Source organism: Anas acuta, chromosome 9 (genome assembly GCF_963932015.1).
Source record: "Anas acuta chromosome 9, bAnaAcu1.1, whole genome shotgun sequence".
Lineage (NCBI taxonomy): Eukaryota > Metazoa > Chordata > Aves > Anseriformes > Anatidae > Anas > Anas acuta.
This window is the reverse complement of record NC_088987.1, coordinates 21,208,130-21,221,307: the sequence shown is the minus strand read 5'-3', so window position 1 is coordinate 21,221,307 and position 13,178 is coordinate 21,208,130. Positions and strand designations below refer to the sequence as shown.

At 43.7% G+C, this 13,178-nt stretch overlaps 1 protein-coding gene across 13 annotated transcripts in view; it reads left to right on the top strand.

The window, feature by feature from the left end:
* The window catches only part of PAX3 (paired box 3), a 77,086-nt gene that overhangs the window by 36,349 nt on the left and 27,559 nt on the right, over positions 1–13,178 (top strand). The gene's annotated exons all lie outside the window — the stretch shown is intronic.

Genomic DNA, 13,178 nt, shown 5'->3' with positions numbered 1-13,178 from the left:
CAATCCTGAGGGTGTGAATTGGGGGAAAAACTAACATTTTCAGCTTGCGGTCAAATAAACTTAAACAGGGCTTGAGTTTTGCTGAAATTCAGTGGGTGTTGAATACTTGTCTTTTTTTAAGCTTCTTAGAAAATCCCACCAAAATACATACTGCTGGGTACACATAGGTAGGAGGGAGCAGCCTATGCTACTGGTTGCGCTCCTTGCGGTACTCATCCCGGGGGACTTTCTGTTTCAGGTTTGACTTCACGACTAGATGTGCCTCTCACGTAGCCCAACCCAGGCTCCCACTGGAGGACCTGTTTATGTCCACCTAGGAAAGCTCTCTCATCACATATTTTATTATGGAGCTATTAAGGCTTTTACTTTTGGTGTTAGGGGGCATCCAGCATCACATGTATGAGTTCTGCAAGCTGCGGTGCTTGCAGTCATGTACGAGTGGAACAAATAGGGATTTCAGTTCAGTAGTGCCATAGCACTGGAAGGCAAGATGAAGCAGGAGACAGAACTTTTATAGCTAGATAGTTGATATAAAGCTTTTCCCAGATCTTTTTTCATCTCTTCCCCTCCCCCTGTATGTTGAGGACCTGTGGGAAACTGAGAGAACCTTAAAATAGATGCTATCAATTAACCCTACAGCCTAGCAATTGAAGATAGCTGATTTTACAGAGATCAAAGATTGTAGCTATGAAACTAGGCATTTTAACAACTTTTCTGAATTCATGCATTTACATCTTGGCAACTTTTTTTTTTTTTTTTTTTTTTTTTTTAGTTTTAAGTATAGCAAATCTGTTTGGGGCCATTTTCACTTTTATATCATAGGATTTATGCTTTTTCTGGAGGTTAAAACCATCAGCTGTAATTAGGCCATTGATTTGTCAGTGTGTAGAAGATCATCTACCAGTGAGCTCCTCCTCATGGTCCAGAAAACAACACAGGTTGTTTCATTGGATTCCCAGCTGGAGGAAAAAATAAATAAAACAGAATTAAAGGACATATACCTTGTGTCTTGTGTGCATGGAAACTCCTGATACGTGAGGGCGATGAAGGGCTAGCAAGGATATGTAAGTCATGTTGAAGGTACATGCTCTCCATTTAGGTGATCGAGTTAATTTGTTGTTCAAACTCTGGGTGCCTATGCTGCAGGGATACTGCATGCAATGTGTGCAGATCAACGCTGCCTTGGGCTGTGTCCTTGGGTTATAAATGATCCTACAGCACACGTCTGCCTTTGTGAAATTAAAACTGCCTTTTTTTCTCTCCTAGTTTTCGTACTAGGTGATTGCTACCATTGGCCTTAACAGAAGGTGTATGTTGTCTTTGTACGTTTGTTTGCAGATTATGTACTGTTGTGTGCTGTGTTGCATGTTCATACTCTGTATGTAAGGTGTTCCAGTTGTATGTTCTGGCTATCAATATGTCGAGGATATGTGTAGCATGTTTTGTGATACTGGTCTCTGGAAACTAACTGAGGTGGTGTGAGAACAGAACCATGGAACACAATCAGGAGGAGAAGTTAATGAGGACTGGGGATCTGGCACCTTGGGTTGCACATCTTGGGTGTTGGACTTGGGCGGTTGTAATTGCAGGTGGGGATGCAGGAGTTCTGCCAGCCTGAGGTGTAGCAGAGGTGTAGTACTTACTGTATCTATACGGCTTTGTGCTTGCTGATAAATACAGGATAGATCAGATAAACGGCCCAAAGCAGCCTCAAATTCATGAGACTGTTAGAAACTGAACCACTGTCTAAGCCCCAGTCTAATATTTTATCCCTCTGCTCAGGCTTTTCAGTATTCCTATTTATTTAAAGGCTTATCTAACACTTCTGAGGAAAATCACTGGATCTTCTTGTATTCCACTATTTGGAAGTGCAGAGAAAGCTGAGAAATAGACAACGTGCTTATAGCAACTTAAGCTCTGTAATTTCAATTACTTAAAATAAGAACAAAACAAAAAAGCAACCTAGAAAACTCTTGTCGTAGCCCTTTGCCAAAAGCCACGTAGTAGCTGGGGCTGACCCTGCCTCGGCTGCCTGGGCAGTGCGGCAGCAGGTGAGGCAGCGCCTGGGGGAGCTGTATTTTGTAATACACAGAAGGCAATTCCCAGTCCCCAAGATGGGGGAGGCCTTATTTGTTGTTTAATTTGCTCAGTTTGACTTAATTTGTTTAATTTACACCTTTCTGGGAAATGTTTTGCAGTCAATTTTTCTCCAGACCTGCTTAAAATCATAGTTCTATTTACACAGCTAAGAAAATACTAAGTGCCATGGTGAAGTCTGCTATAATTATATACTGAAGGCAATAGTTGGACTATTTATATGGGCTTAGTAATGCAAGTTTTAAGTTGTGCTCTGCGCATGCTGTGGATTGCATGCCTATCAACAGACACGTTTCGTGTCTAATTGTTTTAAATCTCTGTTAATGTCAGAGTCATAAAAGGGGGCTTGATGTCAATTAAAGCTTTATCTCATTTTGATTCCTGAACAAATATTCCTTCAAAGTAAGTTATATTGGGGGAAGAAGAAGAAAGAAATGAGAGATCATAATTTTAGTGTCTGTGCAAAGCCTGCAGCACACACCAGCAGGCATCCTGCTGCTTCAGTCTTTGTTTTACGCCAACGGAGGAATCTTTAAGAAAAGCCAGTGTGTTTATCTCGCAGGCTTGGTGCAGTTATTTTTTCAGTTTCTGGGGCTGCTAATAATTCAGAGAGACAGTTATAAATTTATTGTTTATATCTGTAGGGGTTTCAAAGCAGATGATGTAAGTGTGAATATGTTTAGTCAAATAATTCTTGACATCTCTGCCATTAGGCATTCACCAGTGACCATCGTTCTTGGAGGTTTTCAAGAGCGTTTATCAGCATCTGTCAACAAGTAGTAAATGAGGCCAAATGTATGGCAATTAAATATGTCTGTGGCAGAGAATGGATCATGAGTGACTCCCAGCTGGACAACTCTTCCAGCACGGTGTATCGGTCCCGTCCACTGACCGTGCTGAGGTTGGCTGATATTGGGCTTTGCTCTGTATTTTGGTTTGTTTGAAAAAGTGTGGGGTTAGAAAAAGCGAGGGGTTTGTCTTGGAAATTAAGCTCTCCGTATTTCTTTTGAACAAATAACAAGCTATATACCTTCCTTCATTACCAACAAATTGAAGTGCTAATCTTTTATAGCACCGTGCATTTGCAAATATTTTTTTTTAATCACCTAGATTTCAGTTGTCTCAATGCCTGCCTTAGAAGATGTCTTGCTTTGATTTGTCTTGTCCATTCAGTGTCTGTATGATGGCAACAGTAAGGTCAGGGGGCATCATCTGCAAGCTGTGATGGCTGCTGTGGGGTTTGTTTGCTTGCACACCCAACGGTCTTGGTTGTGTGTAGGTGTTGCCTGGTGAGCTCCCAGGTGACAGTCAGTGGGAAGGGTAATTGAAGGATGACACTCACTGGCACACGTGCTCCATGGGGCAAGAGAACAGGAGAATCTGCAGGTGTCTGACTTTTGCATGGCCCCAACTTAATTACTGTAGCAGCATCATAGGGTGTGTAATGAATGCAACGAGACTGATCCAGGGAGTCTGCTGCACCACTGAGTCCCTCACCTCCATGCTGGCAGCCAAGGTAGGAGCAGGGAATGAAAAGGTCAGGAAGTAGCACAAGGGGATGCTGAGCACCCTACTGCTATCCTATTGTAACAGTGAAAAGGGTCCTTTCATCCCAAATACTGGAACAACCATAAGTGTCTTTGGCCAGTGAGACAGGAGGGTTCAGTACCCAGGTCCACAAGGGATGATGTTGGATTTTGCATTCAGCACCTCAATTTTTACGTAGCTGTTACAGACAGATTTGGCTGGAAAAGAGGCATTTGGCAGTAGTAGGCGGTACATTGGAAAATGAATTACAGGAATAGATCTAGCGAAAGGAGTAATTTTTTCTCTATCTACTAAAGTCTAGAAAACAACAACAAAAATATTAGCAGTTTTGGATTGCTGCCACAAAATATAGCAAACTTTTTGCAAAGTAAAGCAATTTCTTGAGGAAACTGAGTACTCAACGACAAAATCCAAAATTGTTTAAAAAAAAAATTGGCCATCCCAAGCCCTGAGAGCGATAGACCTGATCGTACATGTATAATTCAGTCCAGTTCTGCAGTAGGTAAAAGTCTTAAGGTGTGAGTGGCTGCAGCTGTGGGTTTAAGAAGAGATCATAGCTTTCCCATAGAGACTTGAGAGGACTGTGGTGTTGACAAGGAGCTGAAACTACCTACAGCTTGCTCTGTCAGTGCTGTTTCAGATCAAGGATGGTTTTAATACAGGTGTCAGAGCTAGTTAAAAGGTACAGAAAATGTATTAAATGTATTGAAACATTCTCTTTCTTTTTTTTTTTTTTTTACTGTAAATATTAATATTTTCAGTATTTTCTTTCAAAATGTTTCAGTTGTGTTAAAGTTGGGTAAAGCTCAGTGAAGCAATGCAGAGCTATTTTTGAAAAAAGCTCATAAACCTTTTTTGTCTTGATGTGCCCAGTAAGTTTGATAACTTAAGGGATTTTGGTTATGTGTGTTGTTTTCTTTCTTTCTTTTTTTTTTTTTTTTCCCAAGAAATTGAATCAAATATAGCTTATAGATTTTTTTTTCTTTCTAAGAATCCATGCTGCCTATGTAGTGAGAAATTTCTGACAGCTTAATTATTTGCCTTGCTTTAACTCTCTAATAGAGTCTCGTTATTTATCTAGAGACTCCTTCATTTCTTTTATTTCATTTCTCAGCTGACAAATTCCATCTCCCAGGGTACTCAATGTTTTCAGTCTTAATTGGTTACCAATCAGCTCTTCCATCAGCTGATACCAGCTTGAAGACTTGTTGCCAGTCCCTTCTTAGTATGATCTCTGAATTGTGCAAGGGAGATTTATCTTTCCTCTCAAGTCTTCCTGTGTTTTAAAGTATTGCCTAAAATTCCAGTTTTCTCAGAGCTTGTTGAGATTGACCCTCATTTGGATTTGAGTTTTAGTTCCCTTCACCTTCTCATAAATTTTGTAAATTTAGGAGGCAAAATTGTTCTTTCATGTTGAGCCCTGTGGAAAATTTTCCTTGAAATCTCACTGTGGTTTTCGAGAGAAGACAAGATGTTGCAATACTTAAACACAAGGTTGATGTTCTCAGTGTTACCATGGATGCTCCCCATGGGAAGGATTGGAAAAGCCCCCAGATGTAGGCACTCGTGAGCTCCTGGCAAAAGTCAGTGGGTTGTGTTTGTGATGCCTCTTCATGCTTGCAGAAGTCCCTCCTCCCACAGTCAATAGGATGTATTCAGAGGTGGTCTGGAGTGACTCAGAGCCCAGTGACAGTGAGAACATCAGTCTGTCCCAGGGCACTTCATAACACCCGGGGCCCTCACAGTGCCTGCTCTCTGGGTGAACTTCTTCCCCGGGATCTGCGAAGATGCACATGAGATTGAGCAAGGGCCAAATCTTGCCTGGATCCAACTTTGCTCTTCCACCAGTGGAAACACCAAAGTAGTCCTTTAAGGCTGGTGGATAGGAACTGTGCTCAGCCAGCAAGGCAGTCTGTTTTTTGGGGGGGCTGTTGGAGCAGCTGAATACTTATTTCGTTGTGAATCTTGAGCTCACCCTGGTGTGGGCACCAGCCTCCAAAACCACAGGGAAAGGCCCCACAGGCTGCACCAGTTTTATCCCAAACTGTATTATTTTTTGTTTTGGGTAGTGTGTGTAGAGCTGGCTGAGGGTCTGGCTTGCCTTGGCCTCAGTCAGGAGGGGAGGACTGGATTTTGTGCCCTCCCTTAGCAGGTGCCGTGGGCTAGGAACTCACTAGCATTAGACAGGGAGCTCACGTGTGTGCGTGCTGCCTGTACAATAACAGCCCCCGAGTGCTAGTGGCAGTTCCTTTATGCTTAGTGTGCAGCATAATAAAATAGTAATAATTTCCCGTGCACATTTACAGCAGTGAAACTTCAGAGCAGGATAGGGCCCACGTGCAAAGATGCCAAGTACTTTAATGTTACTTGTATCAACAAAACAAATCTCTTTTAGAAGAGGAGATGGGGGAATAAGAAGAGATTTTTGTAGCTGTTGTATTTGCTGTTTCCTCTTCCCTTCCTTTCACTCTAGAAATTCCTTATCCTTTCATGCACAGTTGAGAATTAGCCATTTATTCTTAGTGCTGGCAATGCAGTCTTTGATATTTAAAATGGAATGTGTTCCTTTTTGATGCTCTGTGGTTTTGAATGAAGTACATGCTAGCAGATTAATGGTGCAGAACAGTTATATACTGGCCATTTTTTTTCCTTTCCATATTATTTCATCATTCAAAAAAAAAAATTATTATTATTTTTTTTTTTAGGGACTGTAAATTAACTATTGTTTGTGTGGTAAAATTGTTTTCACAGTGTTGTCATTCTTTTCTAAGCTGAAATCATTGAATAGCTATGAGCTGTCACATTTTTTGTAAGTTATAACTGCATCAAGCTGTGCTGACAAAATGTCCCTGCATAACTGTTAATATGCATTGTCATTTTAAGCATGAAAACAGTTTAGCTAATGATTTATCTCTTATAATGCAGCACTCGGGGCAGCTGTATGATTTGTCTCTTTAGCAAGTCAAGTAATTTCTTTAACAAAATGTTAAGCACAGATGGGCCATAGGCTGTCAGTTAACCATTATTGTGCATGCATCTGCTTGCCTTCAATGCACTGTTTTATGTATTCAGCCACTTACTTAGGCACTGCTCTCTGAAAAGCGGAACCTACTCTGATTGGCAAATAAAATGTTCATTTGTCTCTTCTTCCTATTGTTTTGTTTTGGTAACACATGTCAGCAGCTCAATTACCCAGTTCATTAACAGCTCCCAATGGACATGATGGCCAACCCATGATAAGGAGGGCGATTGTGGCACATATGGTCAATAATAGCCTGTCTCTTGGTAATTGTAAATAAAAGTCACTGTTGGCCATTTCCTTTTACTGCAGCTACTGTTTTCCTTTTCACTTCGCTGTACAAAGCACATTTCTCAATGTGAATCAGACCAACCAAAATAAAAATACCATCCACTCCTCTCCACAACCTCACTTATATCGCTGCTATGGCTGTTTTTGCCTTTCTTTGCTGACTTTCCAGCTTGCAGCTCACAGGAGATGCAGTCTCTCTTTGCCAATTCTGTTAACCGATTAATTACTCTTATTAATCAGTTTACTTAAACAGCAACATATTTTCTTCCCATTTCTCTCATTCTCTCAGTGAAGACTTTTGTAAAGTGCTTGTGGAGTTTAAAAAAGCCATTTACAATGTTTTTGTAAGCATGCCCTTTGCAAATAGCAGCGGTTTTCAAAGGGGGAATTGAAGTGTGACTTAATCCTTGTTAGATGAGTGAAATTCGTGTCTAGAGCAGAGGGCTGCTTTTGGGTTTCGTTTCTTGTTTTTAAATATATCATAGTCAAAATGCCAGTAAAACAGGTTAAAAGAAATTTCACTACTTATTAGAGTTTCACATCTTATCAAGTATTCTGTCGCTTTCTAGCAAGATTGAGAATTGTTTCTCACACACTTTCTGATTCTAAATTTTCACTTTTTTAACAGGGAACTTGTAGTAGCATTAGCATATTTTATCTTAACCACACTGAAGTCTTTTGTGTCTTCTTGTTTTGTTCATTGTTTTTTAAAATTTGCTTTTCAGTCAAAGCAGAGCAGTTAAGTCTAACTGCTAGCAAATTCCGACTGCTAACAAATTCTGGGCTATGACCTATTAGGGTGAAATTTGGGGTGCTGAATCTCCCAGTGAACTGGATAAAATTGCATCTCGGGATCCTGGAAAACTTGCCAAAAGTGCTTAGGGGGGACCACCACAACCCTCAGTTTCGGGGTGCTTTTTTAGGCATAGGAACATGCTTGATCTTGGATAAGGGGTTCGGCAGCTGAGGGTCCAAAACAGCTCGCAGGTGTCCGGACGGTGACCGCAGGCCTCCGACACCCGTCCCCGCTGCCGGCCGTGTTCGCAGCAGGCCTGCAGCCTCCACCCGGGGCAGCGGGCACCCGGGGAGTTGTTGCGTGTCAGGCTTTATTTGTCCGGGTTTGATCAGCGTGGGGCTGGCAGGCTCTGCTCTGCCTGGTGGCCCCTCGCTGTGGCGGGGAGGAGGCAGAGGGAGCCTGGCGTTGCCTTTCTGCGGAAAGCAGAGGGCCGCCGTGCTGGCAGAGAGGCGGTTGCTCGACTCCGGAGCCTTAATTTTATTTTGTATGCAAATGCAAACCTGCCCCTAAACTGGGAGGGAGGGATGGTGGGGAGGGGGGTAAGGAGGATGCTGGTAGGAAGTAAAGATGCAGTTTTATTCTCTTGTGGACTTTACTCTGAGGAAAGAAAGGTGTGTTCCTGGTCCAGCAGCTGCTGGAGTGCCCGATGCTGAAATCCTTCCCCAGCTCAAGCGAGGGTCTGAGCACTGGGCGCTTCTGTGGGGAGCACCGGGGTGAGCCTGTCAGCCTGACCTCCCGATGGCTTCCCCCTTCTCCATCCCTTTCCCCTCCAGTTCCTCAGCCACACCACTCGTGCTGTGTCCAGGCCCCGATGCGGGCAGGGGTCTCGCGGGGCCGCCTCCAGGTGCCGTTTTGGGGCTGGGGAGTGTGGATTAACCCCTGCTGTGCGTCCCCTTCCCCCGGCCGCCCTGCCCGGCCCCCCGCCCGCCCCCGGCCGCCTCCTTTGTGCCGCCCGCATCCTGCCAGGCAGGTGTCAGAGCCCTGAATGCGGGCTAGGGCCCTGCTGATGGATACCACAGATGGAGCGTGGAAATCGGCAGAATGGGCCTCAGCCACAGGCCATTTCTTAGGACCCAACAAAAGCCTCCAAATAAGTCAACAAAAATCCCAAAGATCACAAAGAGAAAGTGTCATTTGTCATTTGCCGCGGGTCCCTGTGGGGGCGGCGGCCCCGCCGCGTTCCTCCTCGCCTGCACCCGAGCCGACACGACGGAGGTCACCCGCGTCCCCTCCCTCCCACCCGCACGGCAGCCACGGGTCCCCACGAGCCCTGCCATGAGCCCTGCCACCGGCACGGGACGAGGCGCCGGGAGGGCGGCCTGCGGGGCGAGGGAGCGCTGTGTCAACGGAGGAAGGCCAGCAAAGTGGCCAGCAGCCACCCTGCTCTCGTGACTCATTATCCGGTCTTGATCTAGCAAGACCTGTGGCTAGTCAGAATTCATCTAGCGGCTGCCCTGCTTTAGAAGAAAAGGCTGTGGAAAAAAAAAAAATAATAAAAATTAAACACTTTTAAGGTGCCCAAACGGCTGCCAGAGAAGCTGTGCCTTCACAGGTCGCAGGAAGGTTGGGTTTGTGGTGTGCGGTGTGCTGCATCCATATGTATGGCTTTTAAATGGTTGTCATGTTTTTGTTATTTAATTATTCAAATGAAATGTCTTGCTGAGAGGTAAAACAATCCAGGGAATGACCTCTTGTGCGTTATTTTGTTGCTCAGTTTTTGCCCCGACACGTCTATTTACAGTGTTTGGAAAACCGATAATTGCAGAATTCCACGTGACCAAACGCCTGTGAAGCTGAGCAGGGACTTCTTCGTGTTGTAGTGCTAACTGGGATGCAGCCTCTCCTCAGGCCACCAGACAGGTCACGAGGGGCCAAGGGACAAATAATTGCTCTTTAATGCTGTAATTCCTTCTTTAATTAAACTTCATGGCTCAGCTACTGGCGGTGCTTTTGGCTGCCGCTCCCATTTTGCTTGGTGTAGTGAGGAGGGAAGCTGCGAGCCCTGTGCACGGTGAGTCTCCTTGTTTCCCGTTTATAGCCTGCAGGGCTGGAGTACTGGGATCATTAGGACAAATGTAAAGGGCTAGTGATATGTGTGATGTGGGTCTGTGGAGGTGGTGGAGAAGGAAATAACCCAGCTAAAATCTGACCACCTTTTCCTATGCTGAACGGTATCTTATTAGACCATGGAAGTCGGTGCATCTATTAGACAGATGCTGCTTAGCAAAAGAGACGCACACCCTGGCTACAGAACAGATGTAAAATAATTACTGCTGTTTTACAGGCTGAGGTGTGTCCAATTTGTGTGCTCAGCCAATACTCTGATAGGCTTCTCACCTATATAAAAGTTTAATAATAGTAAGAAAAGATGAGGATAAAAACGTCCCTGGAACTAATCCTTGTTAAAAACACGTCATAGCAAATGAAAATAGTGTAGTCTGTCACACAGACATGTAACTATCATTTGAGATTACATTTGTCTGATTTTTAATATCATGGATCAGACAAGACAAAGGAACTCAGTGTTTTCAATAAAGCTGCTCGTGGTAGCCAGGTCTGGTAAAGGGTAATACTGATGAAATCAGAGGGATATGAAAGCCATTTAATTTGATATGCATTTTCTCCCTACTTTAGTTTTTATTACTTTATCTCTAAATGTTAGCATCTGTGTAAGACACATTGTCTGGCTCTTGGATACTTTGCTCAGTGTTTTCTGACTGGTTTATCTTTGTCCGTTTCATATACTGCTTAATGAAATGTAAAGCTAAAATGAAATCAAGTCAGTGTTTTGTTCTCATTGCTGCAGGAATACAGGGTGCAGGGAAACATCACAAGATTTTGCTATGTCTTCATAAAACATTTTTAGAAAGATCATTATAGGCCTCCTGACACCCCCACCCAGTCAGCGAGGGCATTCAGGCCAGAAACGTGGCAATAAATATCCACTCTAAGCTGCACAGTTTAAGCTGGCTCTTTACAGGCACGTACGTAGGTGCCTGACAAAGTCCCCCCATGCACCCTGCTGTGACCGAGCAGCATCTCACCCTGGACTGGGGGGGCTGTGTGAGGCCCACGCTGCAAGCTGTGGTGCTTCCCCGTCCCTCATAAAAACCCCTGCGGGGTGAGCGCTGCTCTGGGTCGGGGTGCTCAGCGCCACGTCTTTGCATCTTTGCTCTGCGGTCGTGGTTGTGCCTGCCTTCAGGCAATCTGCTCTGCAGAGAACTTTCAGAAGTACAGTGCCCCGCTGCTCCGGCTTGCCTCAAGTCTGCTTTTCAAAAAACAAGCAGGAGCAGAACAAAACCCAGAGGAGCCCTTGCTTGACCCGGGTGGTAAGGGTAGAAGAGAGTGATGCAGCTGCATGTGGGTGCCATAGGTTTCTGAGGCTAACATGGGGAAATGATTGAAAAAAATTAAAAAGTCCTGTATTTTTTTATGTTTAATTGTATTTTTGAACACCATTATGAAGCTATCATGTAGCTTGGCAGTTGGAGGAAAGCAGGTGCCACTGATTCACTTGGGTTGGGGCTCCAACTGAGATTTGGGATTTGTCATCAACTTCTTGTGTTATCTTTATTTTGGGATACCCTAGGATTGCTTGTTTTGTAAGGCATGAACTTGAACTACTTGGGACAGGATGCTTGTACTGATTCCCCTTTGTCATCAGGGACAATATTCTCCAGAACAGTTAAATCCAGTCTTACTTGGGGCAAAACTTTTCACAAGCAGAAGAGTCTGAGAGATAGATGTTCTCACAGTGCATTTATGTTGAGCTCTGTGGGAGTTTCTCCTGATGTCCTGCGTATGTTGGGTCCAAAATATTTATGGTGTCTGGACAATGAAGATATCTTTCACATAAGAGCCTCTTGGCTAGAGTAATTACACTTTTTTTTTTTTTCTTTTTACGCAGAAATCCATAAACTCTTCAGCTGAGCTGCTTATAAAAGAACTTTGTCTTTCTCATGCTGTAGAACTAAATAAACAGATTAGGTGTATTTATTAGTTCAAACAGCTTGAGTGAAATTGGAAATGTAAGATAGCTAGTACTGAAGAAGGTGGGGGGTTTTAGCTGCAGCTTGAGGAAGAGTGATTTCTGTTCTGGCTTTGTGTTCTCAGCTACTTTCAAATAAATCATGTTAAGAAGATTATTTTAAATCAATGTCTGTATCAATAATTTATTTGGAATTATTGAAGCAGTAGAAGCAATGATTGCATTTCAACAGAACAAGCAGTTTCAGCATCGCTGGGGAGTGTCTGCCCTCTTTAGGTGGTTTCCCTTGAAGTCTTGGGGAAGAAGGGGAACGCTTGTTGCCTGGGACAGCAGCAGATGCAAGTGAAGACTGGCTTTGAAAATCTGTTTGTTTTTTTTTTTTTTTTTTTTTTGGTTCATTATGGCTTGCTGGGGAAAGAAAATGTGGTTGGGTACTGTAAGAGTCTTTGCTGCCTTCACAGCTGTAGCTATGGGTTTAGCCCAGCCGGGCTGTAGCTGGAGTGCATTCAATTACCAGGGAGCACAGCCTGAAGCTCTCGTGGGCACTGAGATCACTCCACGACTTCTCCTGTAAGGCTGGAGACTTGTCCTCCAGCTCACAGCATGGGCTGCGGCAGAGGTCCTGGGAACCAGAAGCATATCCCAAGGGATGTTTCTTTATGGCTTTCCTTAAGCACCTGCTTGGGGCACGGTGCGAGGGACCTGTGGTCCAACACTGGGAGGCTGGTCTGCACGCACATCCCGTGAGCCATCAGCACCCACCTGCATCCATCTGTAGCCACGGTCTATTCTGGAAAGCCTCCCTAGGCTAGGAGGACAAATCATGAAATGTTAGGGGAAGGAAGCGATGCAGCCTGTTCTGTATTTCAGTTCTGGTTGTCATACGTGATACGCTAGTATCTCCTTGTATTAGTGACTATTATTCCTCTGAGCTATTTTTACAGGAATTCTCTGTACACCATGTCTTTTTTTTTTTTTTTTAATTAATGCTTTTCTGGACTGTTCAGAGGTTGTTAGTTGGTCCTAAGACAGGCAAGTAAGTTGTGAGAGAAGGAACATTTAAGTATCCATTAAACATGGAATTCAGAATATAGGATAAATACTACACAAGCCATAAAGTGAATATAATTGAAGAAACCAATTCTCCTAAATTTGAATATTATGTAGTAGAATATGATATTCAACACTTCTTCAAAGTGTGATGTTGTAATCACTTCCATAACCATTTCAGCAGTAAGGTTTCACTGCTGGATCTATAGGAAAAGTCACACGCACGTGCATCCACAGCGTCAGACCGTTTAAGTTCCAGCACACACACCGGTGTGACAGATATTTGCATTTTTTTAGCAGTTAAGGGAAAAGAAGGAGGCTGTATCATTTGGATCTAAGCAGAACTGCTTATGGTTTTAAGCACTTGGAAACCATTGGAAGAGTTAAAG